Consider the following 16,442-nt stretch of genomic DNA (forward strand, 5'->3'; position numbering starts at 1 on the left):
AAATCTGTTTCGAAAGGATTTGTAAAACATTTTCTATTTCATGTAGGACATGTATTGAAAGTAATTTCCGACAATGGACCACAATTTCGATCTGCTATATGGACACGTATGTTACGAGCTAGAAACATTTCTCCGATCTATATATCCAGGTACCACGCTTCTTCGAACCCTTGTGAACGACTAATGAAAGAATTGGTAAACTGTGTAGAATATACTGCCATAAAAAAACATATTGATTGGGATACACACATACTGTCATTCCAGGATGTAATTAACTCGATACCAAATGAATCTACTATGCTATCTCCGACTGTTATAACGAGAAATGTTGAACCACCTAACAAAATTAAAGAATTAGTGTCCTTTCCTACATCTCGTCGACTACGACACCATGAAATAATTGACATTGCGCTGAACAACATCAAACGTGCCGCAGAGCGCCGGAGAAGACAGGAAAAACAGGTTTGTACACGCCGTGACTTTCACATTGGACAGAAGAAATTAGTACGTTCACACTATTTATCCAACAGAGGAAAGAATAGATGCAGTAAATTTGAGTTTCTATACGCAGGTCCATATCGAATTCGCAGCATTCCTCACCCCAATGTAGTACACGTCGAAACTCTGAGAACCAGAAAAAGTAAAGGCAATCACCATGTCTCCAATATTAAACCCTTTATCGAATGAATATACTTTATGATTTATCACACTGTAATGCCATTTGCAGATATTTATATGAACACTTACTGATGATTATTATATATTTTCTTGGCAAGTGCCTGGCAAGGTAAGGTTAGCAGGTCGCTTTTCTTGTCGTTACACATCAGACCGTGCACATTTTTTCAGATAAACTTACATATTTTATGACCACTTAAGCAATTATATTTATGTGACTACTTACTGATGATTATCATATTTTTTCTTGGCAAATGCCCGGCAAGATAACGTTAGCAGGTCGCTTTTCTTGTCGTTATATATCAGACCGTGCACATTTTCCATTTTTCATGTATGTATGATTGTTTTCCTGTTTTGTCTGTATGCACTATGAAATCTTTAAGATATAACAAACACCAGTTGACTTTGACATTTTGCCTTATGATATCTCAACAGCTTGACTATTTTACATTTTTTGCTACTAAATTATGACACTGTGTGTACATTTTTGCATCTGAACACTGTCTATGTTTTTGACATAATACGTTTTCTGTCATGCTATGCTGTATGCTTAGTTATATCACTAGAAACCAGTTTTTATTTAATGGGTATATGATTTAAATGCAAGATATTAATCCTTATTCAGCATTTTCAGAAAGCAATAACGTGTAAAATAAATAAATTAAACAAACCACAGTGGATTACTATGAAATGGGAATTTCACCTTCGGAATAAACGAAAGAAGATGCAATACCTCGTCATGAAGAGTAAATGGATCAGAATTAACAAGCATTAACAAGAATATACTATACACATCGTATGATAGCAGTCTTAACTAATTTTTTCTTTCAGAACACGAGGCGATTGATGCAAGCTGTCAGACAGAACTACACATCTTGGTTTTAGTGATGAAATATGCTAGAAATAAGAAACTCTACACTATGAATAGTTGTATGAAGTAAATGGTAATATGAATAATGAATAATGAAGTGTCTTTTTTGCAGATGATAATGAATGGTGATGAATAGTTATATGAAGAATATGCTAATATGAATAACCTCTGACACTTTCAGGTAATCCTAAAATATATACACTGCTGGAAATTGAAATAAGAACACCGTGAATTCATTGTCCCAGGAAGGGGAAACTTAATTGACACATTCCTGGGGTCAGATACATCACATGATCACACTGACAGAACCACAGGCACATAGACACAGGCAACAGAGCATGCACAATGTCGGCACTAGTACAGTGTATATCCACCTTTCGCAGCAATGCAGGCTGCTATTCTCCCATGGAGACGATCGTAGAGATGCTGGATGTAGTCCTGGCGCCTCAGTTGGACCAGCGTTCGTGCTGGACGTGCAGACCGCGTGAGACGACGCTTCATCCAGTCCCAAACATGCTCAATGGGGGACAGATCCGGAGATCTTGCTGGCCAGGGTAGTTGACTTACACCTTCTAGAGCACGTTGGGTGGCACGGGATACATGCGGACGTGCATTGTCCTGTTGGAACAGCAAGTTCCCTTGCCGGTCTAGGAATGGTAGAACGAAGGGTTCGATGACGGTTTGGATGTACCGTGCACTATTCAGTGTCCCCTCGACGATCACCAGTGGTGTACGGCCAGTGTAGGAGATCGCTCCCGACACCATGATGCCGGGTGTTGGCCCTGTGTGCCTCGGTCGTATGCAGTCCTGATTGTGGCACTCACCTGCACGGCGCCAAACACGCATACGACCATCATTGGCACCAAGGCAGAAGCGACTCTCATCGCTGAAGACGACACGTCTCCATTCGTCCCTCCATTCACGCCTGTCGCGGCACCACTGGAGGCGGGCTGCACGATGTTGGGGCGTGAGCGGAAGACGGCCTAACGGTGTGCGGGACCGTAGCCCAGCTTCATGGAGACGGTTGCGAATGGTCCTCGCCGATACCCCAGGAGCAACAGTGTCCCTAATTAGCTGGGATGTGGCGGTGCGGTCCCCTACGGCACTGCGTAGGATCCTACGGTCTTGGCGTGCATCCGTGCGTCGCTGCGGTCCGGTCCCAGGTCGACGGGCACGTGCACCTTCCGCCGACCACAGGCGACAACATCGATGTACTGTGGAGACCTCACGCCCCACGTGTTGAGCAATTCGGCGGTACGTCCACCCGGCCTCCCGCATGCCCACTATACGCCCTCGCTCAAAGTCCGTCAACTGCACATACGGTTCACGTCCACGCTGTCGCGGCATGCTACCAGTGTTAAAGACTGCGATGGAGCTCCGTATGCCACAGCAAACTGGCTGACACTGACGGCGGCGGTGCACAAATGCTGCGCAGCTAGCGCCATTCGACGGCCAACACCACGGTTCCTGGTGTGTCCGCTGTGCCGTGCGTGTGATCATTGCTTGTACAGCCCTCTCGCAGTGTCCGGAGCAAGTATGGTGGGTCTGACACACCGGTGTCAATGTGTTCTTTTTTCCATTTCCAGGAGTGTATGAAGACAGTAACTGTTCTTGAAAGAATAGATACTGTTGATGACCGTGCAGCTTTTCCCTGGAATAAATTATGACTAACTGAAACCCTCAGCTGCCGACAGGTGTTGTTGATATACCCCGATGTGGACAGCTGAAAATGTGTGCCACGACCGGGACTCGAACCCGGGATCTCCTGCTTACATGGCAGACGCTCTATGCATCTGAGCCACCGAGGACACAGATGAATAGTGCATTTATTCCAGGGAAATGCTGCACGGTCATCAACAGTATCTATTCTTTCGAGAACAGTTACTGTCTTCATATATATAGTTAAAGGCTACCCAGCCATTGACCTTCGTCTGTGCGAATGCGCACAGGTTGCCCAAACTCTTACGGGAATCGCCAAAGCCTGCGCGAGTAATGAGTGGATGGGCAAATGTCTATAAGGTACATTACATATGTAGAATTGTGGACGGTTGGGAATGTGAGCCTCACGGGAAGCGTGCAAGGGATAAGTCCCTGCAGTCGCGCTATTCATCGGTGTCCTCGGTGGCTCAGATGGCTAGAGCGTCTGCCATGTAAGCAGGAGATCCCGGGTTCGAGTCCCGGTCTCCAGCTGTCCACATCGAGGTATATCAACAACACCTGTCGGCAGCTGAGGGTTTCAGTTAGTCATCATTTGATCCTAAAATGTTTATGTTGGCTTTCGATTCCCGGGGGGATCAGGGATTTTCTCTGCCTCGTGATGACTGGGTGTTGCGTGATGTCCTTAGGTTAGTTAGGTTTAAGTAGTTTTAAGTTCTAGGGGATTGATGACCATAGATGTAAAGTCCCATAGTGCTCAGAGCCATTTGAAACTTTGTTTTGATGGCTTCTAAAATATAACAGCGCCTGTAACAACGAAAACCGTAAATCCTGCTAGTGAAATTACAAAGACGTTGGGTCTAGCGATTGAGAACTATGCGATAAGAGAGCAAAACGTACTAGATACTAAAAAGTTTCGTTACGATTTTAAAAAATTAGAATCGATTACCACCATACATTTGATCCACAACTGCAACGTGACCTGGAGGCCAGAGATTCAGTGTCAAAATTCTAAAGATGGGCCACAGAAGGCTTCAGACAGTATTGCTCGGCGCACAGGTCGAACACGTCGCGCTGGCTCGGTTGCGTTATCAGCAGCTGACGGTGCATTGTGGGCCCTCGCAGCCTAGCCCTTCTGCACGGTCACAGGCCTTCCTTCTCCCCCTCGAAACCTAACTGCCAGAGAAGGCAGACGCGAAACAGCACTAAACCCGTCTGCTTAACTTTGTTCCGTCTCTTAACCTCTTCATGGACTTAAGTAGTTTTCATTCCAATTAGACAGCCTCTACAAGCTAACCTGCTATGCGTATCCCGTTGTTAATGAGCTGGCGTTTAAATTTGCAGCCTGTCCCGCGCTGTGCCACAGCTAACGGCTCTTGTGCTGCTGATAAGTCTCCCTCCTACTGCGAAACAGCGACGCTATACATCGAATGGTTGACTGACTCCTTTCTCACAGCCGACATAAAATAATTAAAAGGTTTTTCACATTCTCTCCGAGTGTGGCATGGTACAATGAGCCGTATTGATTCCTGCTTGCTCCATTTTCTCTCAGCTACAAAGATTTTTGTAAGAGATGCATCGTGACCATATTTGGAATGTGCCACGTATTGTAGGGTTCCCCATTTTCTCAATCTAATTACTGTTTAAAGAAATGTAAACTTTGTTGTTATTGCTAAGACTATGAATTTCAAAACAATCTATGTTTTCAATTTCAAGAAGTGTATGACCTTGGCGGAAGGAGATATATGTAGCTGAAAATTCGGCAGCTATTCAGAATTTTTCTGGCAGGAAATATGGCAGCTCCTGAAATATATTGCCTCTCAGTAAATATTAGCAGTCGTTATGTCTTCAGCTGTGACGCCAATAACTGGGAAACAACACTTTGGTATTTCCCGCATCACTTCTTGTTACCAAACAGAAAAAGATAAAAGATTTGTTTCTCGAGGAAGCGACACAGAAATTGACATTCACAATGCTGACTCGTAAAGATTGCTATCGTAAACAATGTCATATCTGCTGTAAACCATAGCTCGAGTATGTGGAACATGCGACGTACAGTTAAGCATATATCAATTATATCCAGTTTAGATTTCAGAGATCATGGATGGCACTTTTCTCTAGCTAAATCTTAGACAACTGCACTTTCATCGTCGAAACATAGTTAAAACGTTGTTCTCACCTCATTCAGACACCAATATATGTAATTATATAACCAGAGAATGTTTATAAATGATAGAAACGTTCTACATTTTTCATATTCTGTTAGTGGATGATACTCGGGGCGAAAAATTTTTCCCCACTGGGTGCGCCTGAAGTGACTGTTTTTAGCCCCGTACTCGTAACGAAACAAGAATGTATGAGGGAGTCATATGTTTGCTTACTCGGACTATAAGATGGAGTCTAGAAATTTTTGGAGTAAGAATGTATGCGATGCACGAGGTATTTGCCGTATTGTCTCTCATCGAAGTTTGTTGAATATTTTTGTGAGATTATCGTGCTTCGTGAGATTAGATTAGATTTAGTTTTCGTTCCATAGCCCCAAAAAATTAGATGATTCTCTTGGGTGTGGAACATGTCAGAAAGTATAATATAAAAACATAAAACATTTGAATAAAATACTTACTATCCTGATTGTCGAAATAAGTGAATACAATGTGGTAAACTGGAACAGCTAATATTTACAGAATCAACACGCTGTCAGAATGAAACACTGTTATGCATTATTAATAAATTTATCATACCCAAAATACCTAATCTTGACTGCTGTGACCAAGTTCTGTCAAAACTGAAATCGAAAAGACTTTTTACTTAAACTGGCTTAACAGCCTCTGTTAAGATATTCATCTATAGAGCAGAAGGAGTTTCCTTTAAAAATCTCTTTCAAACTCTGTTCAAACCATGCTTTATCTGAAACCAAGTTTATAATGGTTGCTCGCAATTTATTGAAAATGTGTGTTCCTGAATATTGAACCCATTTTTGGACCAAGGTAAGTTATTTTAGGTCTTTATGTAGATTGTTCTTGTTCCTAGTATTGATACTATATATTGAGCTATGGATTGGAAATAGAGATGTATTACTTGCAACAATTTTCATTAAGGAATAAATATGCTGAGAAGCAGTGGTTAGAATACAAAGTTCCTTGTACAGGTTTCTACATGATGTTCTTGAATTTACACCACAAATGATTCTATCACACGCTTTTGCACCCTAAAAATTTTTGCTAGGTTTGATGAGTTGCCCCAGAATATGATCCCATATGACATAACAGAATGAAAGTAAGCAAAGTATGCAAGTTTTTTATATTTTTATCTCCTACATCTGGCATCATTCTCACTGCAAATACAGACTTGTTTAGGCACTTAAGCAATTCTGTGGTATGCCCTTCCCAGCTAAATTTATTATCGAGTTGTAATGCTAGAAATTTAACACTGTCAACCTCTTCAATCTGCATGTCTTCATAAGTTATACACACACTGGAAAGAAATCCCTTACAGGTTCTCAACTGCATATAGTGGGTCTTCTCAAAGTTTAATGACAGTGAATTAGCTTTAAACCACTTATTAATGTCAGCAAAAATCAGATTAGCAGCTATTTCTAAATCTGTACTTGACTTGCTATTTATTGCAATGTTTGTATCATCTGCAAACAAAACAAACTTAGCATCTGGCAGTCTAACAGATGAGAGGTCATTAGTGTACACAAGAAAAAGCAATGGACCCAAGAAGGAACCTTGAGGAACACCACATGTACAAATCTGTGATCACACATATCTTCTTTGAATCTCCTTTCCATCTTTCAATAATGAAACATGGAAGAGGTACAACACTGACGAACTATAACAAGAATTACCAAAACGAGGTCTTACAGTGACCTCTTGCCTAGGTTACTTACACGTCCTTAGGCTTCGTACGATGAATCTCATCCTGGAATCGGTATTCCAGACCGCTCTGATTATTCACCTTGAATCACTTTGGAAAAATACTCCAAGATGCTTGTTGTTTATGGCTGATTCCACTAACTAATAGAAGATCGTGTAAGCAAACGATATTGGATCTCTTCGTTTATTTACGCGCATAACATTATATTTATTTATCTTTAGCGCCAGCTGTCACTCTTCTAAGCGCTGACCATCTTAAAATCTCTCTGCACTCCGTAACTCTTTTTAACGACGTCATCCTGTACACAGATGTCTAATCTGAGAACAACCTCTGGGAGTCATAGACGATATTTGTTAGGTCATTTATATGGTCAAATTAAAACAGGCCTATAAAGTGTCTAAACAGCCAAGATATAAGCAGAAAACTATCTGAAACGGGTTCGAACAGTAGAAAATATCATTATGTAAAAAATATCCTGCATAAAATCCAGGAAAATTACGTCGATTAACTGTGCGAGTGGGAATTAAAAGATGGCGACCTGCATCTCTGTCCTTGCAAATGTTATTGTGTAGAGTTAAAGCTTCGAGACCAACTTGCGCATGTTTAGTTCTGATGGTGATTTCTGACTGATGCAGTATCGCAAATTAGGACCCTAAGTTTTTCATTTCTTCAAATGAGGCTTGGTTCAACATGCCTTGGTATGTGAATACACACCACTATACATCAGATAATCCATTTCAACATACTGCAATGTTCAGATTGGTGTTAGAACTGAGTTTTGTGTACCAATGAGTGTTTTGGTCAACTGCATACTTATTTGAATATTACAAACCGGGATCTCATCTCTAGTGAGGCATTCGTCAAAATTAAGGAAAAAAAAGCACAACTATGGTTTCTTGTCATATTTCACGCTCCATTGAATAACTAAGTCCTATTTAAAAATGAGAAAATAGCAGCGCCTGCTCGAGTTCATTCAGCCACTTTCCGAGGCGCCTACTGTGTTAGGTGACATTTATATGGTCGTAACGATCTGCCTTCTCTCAACACGACAGTCTGAAGGGAGTAACTAAAATAATCTTTGAGACAACGGATATTGTCATACAAATAGAAAGTTAACATACCGTGTGAAATAAGTGTTTTACAGTAAATTTGTAACTATAAAAAACATTTGTTGCACCGAAACAGAAAATTTATTATTGACGAAAATCAAACATAAGCGGTACGTTCGATTACATGGATGACTGGTTAACCTTAACATACGACACTTATCTGAACTGGAATATAATCTGCTATTTATTTAAGTAACTATGTTATTTTTACAGGGATTGAATCGATATATACTGTTTTGTAACAAATAGCCTTCTAACAGTCACGTTGGCAAAAGTACTTTAATTAATTCTCTCTAGAATAGTTTTTATAGACTGGCGATGTAATTTGTATTACGACATGATAACAGTGTATTACTCATGGTTTTATCACCTGGCGATAACGATTTTATATTTCGCCTAACATGATGCTGTGAATACTTTTATGAACCTGATGATGGTCAGACGATTGAAACTACTTATATAAATAAAGTATTTTACTAACAGCTCAAAGCGGTAACGTGATATGTTTCACATATAATTTTGGTTAGTTTGAATTCTGTATACCAGTATAAAAAAGTAAACATAAACTTGTACATATCTTTGTGAATTGTTTCTTTCTCTTTCCCTTTCGTTCATCTACGTCGTCAAGGAAACTCAGTCATTCAAAACCGAAGCACGTCGCCCCCCGAGCTGATTTTTAAGGCGCCGTCATTGCCCAGCCTCCTACTGTTTTCTGTTTTGCGCTTCCCTTGTGCATCGCTGTTTGTACCTTGAGCGCTCCATATAGTATCAACAGCGGGGCTTGCAGACACGAGATTATTGCCTCTGAACATAAATAAAAAGAGCACGCAAGCGCAGCGACGTTCGGTAGCTGGCCACTAACAATGTTTCCGTTCACCTTTACCAAAACATCTACTGGCAGCAGTTTTCAGCGTATCAGCACCATGTTGCGAACATCGGCAGCCGGACAGTTGCTACACACAGTGCTGTGAACGCCGTTGCGAACAGTACTTGAGAATCGGTGTGAATGGGACTTAACTCTCTCCTGCCCGACGCGACTTAAATAGCCCCTTCCTCCTTCTAGTGTCACTAAGCAGGATGGAGTTGAATTCATGCATTTGTATCCTCTGCCCCTCTGCTCTCAGAAAACTCTTTGGCTGCAATGGTTTAACACCTCTGCCAACAAATGGCAGTAAAAAACAGACAGTCGTACCCCTGTGTTGTTCATTCAACACCACCTAGATGGAAAAGCAGTACAACCGCGAGAAGTCATAGCTGTGACGTGAGCGAGAAGCGGCGATAGTCTTGTGCTGTATCAACAACGTGTCGGGCATAAATAACTCGTTGTGCTGTGTGACCGTTAAGAGATTGTAATTCAAGTACACAGACATAATAACCTGTGTTGCTAAGTTGGTCTGTGTGAGTTAAGCTCAACATAATACAAATTTGCGCAGTTTCATCTTCATTATGGTTCTGAAGTGTTGCGCACCGAAAGTTAACAGAAATTATGCAGTAGAAAACAAAGTTCGTTGTTCTAGTTTCCTAAAGATATCACAATGAGACAGAAATGGGTCCGTTCAATCCCAAGGCAGGATTTTATAATTAACAAACATCCAAAGCTAAGTTTAACGTGTACGTTTGTTTTTAATGTGGTTTGTTTCTGCACGTTTTAGGTATTTATTTATTTACCGTGTGGCAACAACAGCAAACAGTGACAAGTACATTAAGTTTAATTTTACATGTATATCTAGTTAAGTATTTACATATACTTTAGATTTATTTTTTGGCAAAAATCGTATACACATTTTTAAATTGTGAAAATTGCTAACTTAATATTACTGACTGCTTTGACTGATATAATTGCAAGTTAAAAAGGCACATTTAATCATGGTTCAATAACAAATTATTGATGCCAACTAACAGCAGAGGGAGTAGCATTAATAAAGTCACTATATGGTCCAGGATACTACCTCTGAGGACAGTCTCTAACAATATGTTGAACAGTTTGTTCTTGGGCCCCACAATCACAGGCCGGAAAATCTCGGAGTCCCCACTTGTGCATCATAGCGTTGCACCTGGCATGGCCAATTCTTATTCCGTTCAGCCTTGTCCACTCCCTTCTCTGCAGATGAAATCCTGGTAGGCAGGCAGTTGGATCTTAGCTACCTCGATGTGCTATTGTTGCAGCATTCTACCTCTTGTGCCACTCTTCTTTGATGTCGAATTTCTTATCTTTCCTTCTATTATGCCACAGCGGATTGCGAGATTTTAAGCGGTCTGGGGGAGGGTTGTTTAAGACTGTATGAATTGGGAGTTCTTGTGGGTAGTCGGGGTGGTGTAGTTTCCCCCATTCTCGATCGAATGCTTCTTGGCGTCGTAATTCAGGTGGTGAGATGTTGCTGATGGCGTGCAGCTAGGGGATCTGGGTGGATTTTAATGTGCCCCTAATAATCCTCATTGACTCGTTCAGGTGTACGTCCATTGCCAACACGAGGAAGCAGGACGTACACCTGAACGAGTCAATGAGGATTATTAGGGGCACATTAAAATCCACCCAGATCCCCTAGCTGCACGCCATCAGCAACATCCCACCACCAGAATTACGACGCCAAGAAGGTTATGTTATGGTATACTACTGTTTGGCGGATCACTTGCCCTGAATATGGTTACCATATATGTTTTTCACGTGTGTCACATGAATTTCAAAGCCAGCGACATTATCTGGGGAGAATCTGCCAAAGGCGAAAAAAGTGAATGAAGCACTGCCGCAAAGTAGGGTCCCTGTCATGTGGAAAACAGCAAACGTTGTAATCGTCAAAAAAAATCAGAGGATCGGGAACCAACAGACCCAACGACTTACAGGTCCCTCGGCCTCTTGAACACTTTGGCTAAGGTGCGGGAGAAGCTCCTGTGTAAACGACTACAGTCACACAGGATACTCTTCTGTCTTCGTCCACCTCAGTATGATTTTCGGCCAAAAAGCTCAATAGACGATGCAGCTAACGGCGCGCTGTAAATAATAAAGGGCACACAATAAAAATACGCAGTAGCAATAGCAATAGATACAGCAGGTGCCTTCGATAGTCTCCGGTGGAATTCCTTGTTCGCAAGGCTACGAGAGATGCAGACACCAACAGTCTTGTACAATAGCTTACTCGACTACTGCAAAGATAGGGTGGTGGAATGGCAAGCAGGTCATCAAGAAAATAACAAAAGGATGCCCACGAGGCTCAATAGCCAGTTTTCTGCGATACTGCCGTAGAACCGCTCCTAAACAATCTGCACGAAGATGACAGGGTGTAGGGTATGGTAGCCTATGCTGACGACTTGCTAGTAGTAATAACTGCAAACTCGACAGTGCAGCTCTAAAGCAAGACTACATAACTCCTTATTAAAATGACTGGTGCAGCAATAATATGCTCACAATAGCGGCAAACGAGACAGTATATTTTACGAGGAAAGGGGCCTTGCAGAGAAACCTCACCATTAGGCTGAACAACACTAGCGTACAGAGGAAAATAGCAACAAGATACCTTGGGATACACCTTGACGAGCGACTGACATTCTGCGAGAACATAAAGCTTACAGCTGAAAAAGCGGCAAGACTAATGCACAAATTCGCCACGCTACACTCAACTCAGTACAGACTACCATTGCAGACACTGCGAATGTATCATACAGCCCTCTTTGAATCTATAATGTGCTTTGCAGAAAGTGCCTGGGCACATCGATTGTCATTCACGACCAAAAATAAGCACTGAGAGGCGTGGACAAAGAGGTGCATTGCTCAGAACCTCAAGGGCATTTGGCACCACGTCCGTGAAAGCCCTATGCGTTGTACTTGCAACATATCCTACTGACATAACCATTAGACACAGAGGAGCAGCATACTGGCTCAAAAGGGAAAGACTGGACAAGGTATATGAGATAACTAGGGAACATATTACAGAAAAACGCCAATTGAATCTTTGGAAGGTTGAGACATGGAAAAAAGAATCGGAAACATCTGACGAGGGCCGTCGTGTTTTCTCCTTCTTCCCGAACATCCGTGAACGGTTGCGCTCAGACACATTCACCAGAGTCAAAGGGTTCAAATGGCTCTGAGCACTATGGGACTTAACATCTATGGTCATCAGTCCCCTAGAACTTAGAACTACTTAAACCTAACTAACCTAAGGACGTCACACAACACCCAGTTGACCAGAGTCGCGGAATGGCACATTTCCTGACGGGCCGTGTCCCTTACCCTACACATCTGCACCACTTTGCTCTTAGCCAAAGCGATATGTGTGGATGTGGGCAACATGGATCCCCCAACACATAACACTGAAATGTGGCACACACGCACACACACACACACACACACACACACACACACACACACACACACACGTAAGGCCGGAGTCAGAAATCGAAGACACAGGACAAGCTTTAAGAGATCCAGGTAAGTGGAGCATGCTTAACTGCTTCACTGATAAAATGTCAAGAGCGTTACACAAGACTTATAAGCAGCAAAGACCATATAAAAGATCACGACCCGAAACACACCCTACACCACAACATGATGCACGGGATAACAGAGATTCAAACACTGATATGGAAACAGATGGACATATAGACACAGATGATGAATGAACACTCCAATATCACCAGATACATATACGGCACAGTAGCAGATTACACGACTGCAACTACGCTGCAGGCAATAAATATATGGAATTAAGAAATAATTTAGTAATACACAAGAAACAACGAATTTTCCTGTTTGTACAAGTGAAACAAGTAATTATTTAGTCCTTTGGATCAGTATTTCAAACACATAATTGTGTAATTTATGAAATATATGAGATGCAAACCGTAAAACATGTGAACTTTATAGAATTATGCATAAACATACATATGCAGTATAATAAGACATAAATACACAAACACAAGCTCACAACACAGATAAGAAACACCCTTCGGGGAGTCGAGGCTCGAGGTCACTTCCTGAAGATCCTCTCCCACTTACGGCGCGGTTAAGGTGAGGAAGCAATTACAGTAACAAATAGTACTGTCATATTTTATACACATATCACGTAGCGTTAATACCGCAACATACATACACATAGTAGCAGTTATAGTAGAACAGAATATGCTAATTCAGGTGAGACAGACTCGAAGTGTTTACCGAAGCCCTCCCACTTGGAATAGCTAGGTAAAGGGATCTCTTTCGCTATCTAAATCTTCCCTCTCATGTATTATTTTCATCTTAAGAATATAGTAAAATTCTGTTTCTTTGCTTTTTTCCTTCATTTCCCAAAATTTACTTTATGTATCTTATGTTTTTTGTTTTCATTTTGTAATTGACAATTTAATTATATAAGAAACAAGAAAAATACTAAAATTCTTAAAATTGTCTACTTTGTAGTAACAAACGACTCACTATGGTTACCAGGTAGTGGGTCATTCTGTAATGTTAACAAATAAATAAATAAAGAAATAACACTTTTACACAACAATTGGGTGGAAATAGTGAAAGATGGGTGTGTTATTTTTGTGTGTGTCGATCTGAGTGTGCAGTCCCATTAGTTAGTGCGTACTGTGATTGACAATCATTTGAAAGTGGAGGTTTATTCAAAATAAGTTTCATTAAACTCGAAATTGAAAAATGTTAACACTGACAGAGCTTCTAAAATAAATGATTTGAATTACATCAGTGATGAAGGCGATTGCTTCGTAGAAAGCTGTAAAACCAAACGCTCTTCAGAAGAGGAAGTGAAATCAGAATATGATGTTTAATAGAACAGTTGCCTGGCAGGATAAAAACCGCTGTAGTTTCATTATGTCATCGCTGTCACTTATCTTGCAGCACAAAAACAGCGGAGAGTATGTTACTGATTTTATAATATTCTGTTCTCTTTTGTTGCGAATTTCACCTCACGCCCGTAGCTCTATCAGAAATCGAACTCGGTTAATTTTCCCACATTCAAATACTTTTTAAAACTGTATGTTCACTTTAACCTGTCCTCCGGCTGTGGAAAAAATATCTAGTAATTTATTGTAGTACATTAAGGAAAAAGTACATATTTCGTAAGAGCATGAAATATATGTAACATGAATGGTAGATTAAACGTATACTAAGCCATACATGGTTTATAAAGTAGGTAACATTATTGGAACATTTTCAGGTGATGCATCGCCAACTACATAGGCTCATGCATTCATGATTCAGAGTATTTTATCAGGCAAGAAAGAAGTTTTATATATTTCGCCTGATGTTGTTCTGTTTGAGGTCTTTAAGTGTGTTATTTTAGGACGTATGCTTACATCATTATAAGGAAAATGTTGAAACCTGAAAATGAGATTTTCTGCGTTTAAGTAAACATCGACAATACGTTACTGAGTTTGTTCTCGAAGTTGTACAGGTAACAGAAAATTGTGTGAATACATCTGATCGCGATGTGTATGCCTCGGTGTTTTTGTATAACATTTTCCTGAACAGCTACTGTACATTAAAAATGCTCCAGATATTGCTAATATTTCACACTTCCGAAAATTACGCAATATTTCAAAGACGTGAGCAGCTTTGTTTGAAAATGTGCTTGCCATGTTGTATGTGTTACGCACCAACTAAGTCTCAGTTGTGTGTTCTAAATTGTTTTTGTATAATTTTCGTTTAAAGAGCTCTGAGTGTTTTCTCTGTTAACTATCACAATTCCAATACCAAGCAAAAACTTACTAATTTTACGACCTACACCATTCTCATGGTGTTGGCTGCTTTATATTAGGATCGTCATTTGGCTATAACGACCGGCCTCTAGGCGCTTCAGTGCAGAACCGCGCTGTTGCTACGGTCGCAGGTTCGAATCCTGCCTCGGACATGGATGTGTGTGATGTCCTTATGTTAGTTAGGTTTAAGTAGTTCTAAGTCTAGGGGACTGATGACCTCGGATGTTGAGTCCCATAGTGCTCACAGCCATTTGAACCATTTTTTGGCTATGACGTCACGATACAGTTGTTTCACCTTCCCTCTAACAGTTTAGGTGATGTTGGTTGCTTAGGTCTAAAGGTTTTGATGTTTATGACATTCTACCCGTAGTTTTTCATACCTTTTTCGATAAGCGCTGCTAGGTAAGTCACCTGATCAGTCCCACTTGTGTTTTGTGCATATATATATATATATATATATATATATATATATATATATATATATATATATACTGCACTATTCTGTTAAAAAATAGCTTGCTTTGATAAATTTTCACAAAATTTTACATGTTTCAGCACAGTATTTAGTATTTCATTGTTTGGGCAGGGAGGCAACTGTTGAGCAAGTAGCCATACGAGATCTGCTCTTCAGCTACCGGAGATGATAACCGACAGACCAGGGATGTCCAACTTTATAATTTACCCGAGCCACATTGGAAGAAGGCGAGTATTTTTAGTCTCCACGTAATATACACAACGAGGGGGGGAAAACAACGGGAAGGATCATTAAGAGAATAGCATTGCGTGGCGGGTGCTTCAGATTGGAAACATTCAATTTATCATAACTTTGACTAAGTGGGTCTTTTTCCGATCGGGGGACAGATGCTCACTTCTAGGAACTCACAGGTTCTTGCTTTCGACCGCTTTCGCCGCGGACTGGATACCCCTGCAATAGACCTAGAAGACTGTCTCCAGGTGACTAAGTTCGCTTTCAAGTAGCTCTTCGGTATGAATGTAAAATCCTTCCACAGGTATCGACCGGCCACCGTGTCATCCTCCGCCAATGGTGTCGTCGGATGCAGTATGGAGGAACGTTGTCAGTTTTAGTGACCTGGAGCCGCCACTACTCGGTCAAGCAGCTCATCAACTGGCATCACGGGGCGACTCGTTCCAGTCATCCCACCAAGGAAAAATCCCTGACAGTACAGCAAACTGAACGCAAGTCTTCCGCATGGCAGTCAGACGCGCTGTGCTGCTTACTTGCAATAGCTGATATATGGTTGTTTCAAAAATGTTCATTCCATTTCATATGTTTTATGTGGATTGGGTGGACTTCTGCTTACGCATCGAACCTACACTACTGGCCATTAAAATTGCTACACCACGAAGATGACGTGCTACAGACGCGAAATTTAACCGACAGGAAGAAGATGCTGTGATATGCAAATGATTAGCTTTTCAGAGCATTCACACAAGGTTGGCGCCGGTGGCGACACCTACAAAGTGCTGACATGAGGAAAGTTTCCAACCGATTTCTCATACACAAACAGCAGTTGACCAGCGTTGCCCGGTGAAACGTTGTT

Source organism: Schistocerca americana, chromosome X (genome assembly GCF_021461395.2).
Source record: "Schistocerca americana isolate TAMUIC-IGC-003095 chromosome X, iqSchAmer2.1, whole genome shotgun sequence".
Lineage (NCBI taxonomy): Eukaryota > Metazoa > Arthropoda > Insecta > Orthoptera > Acrididae > Schistocerca > Schistocerca americana.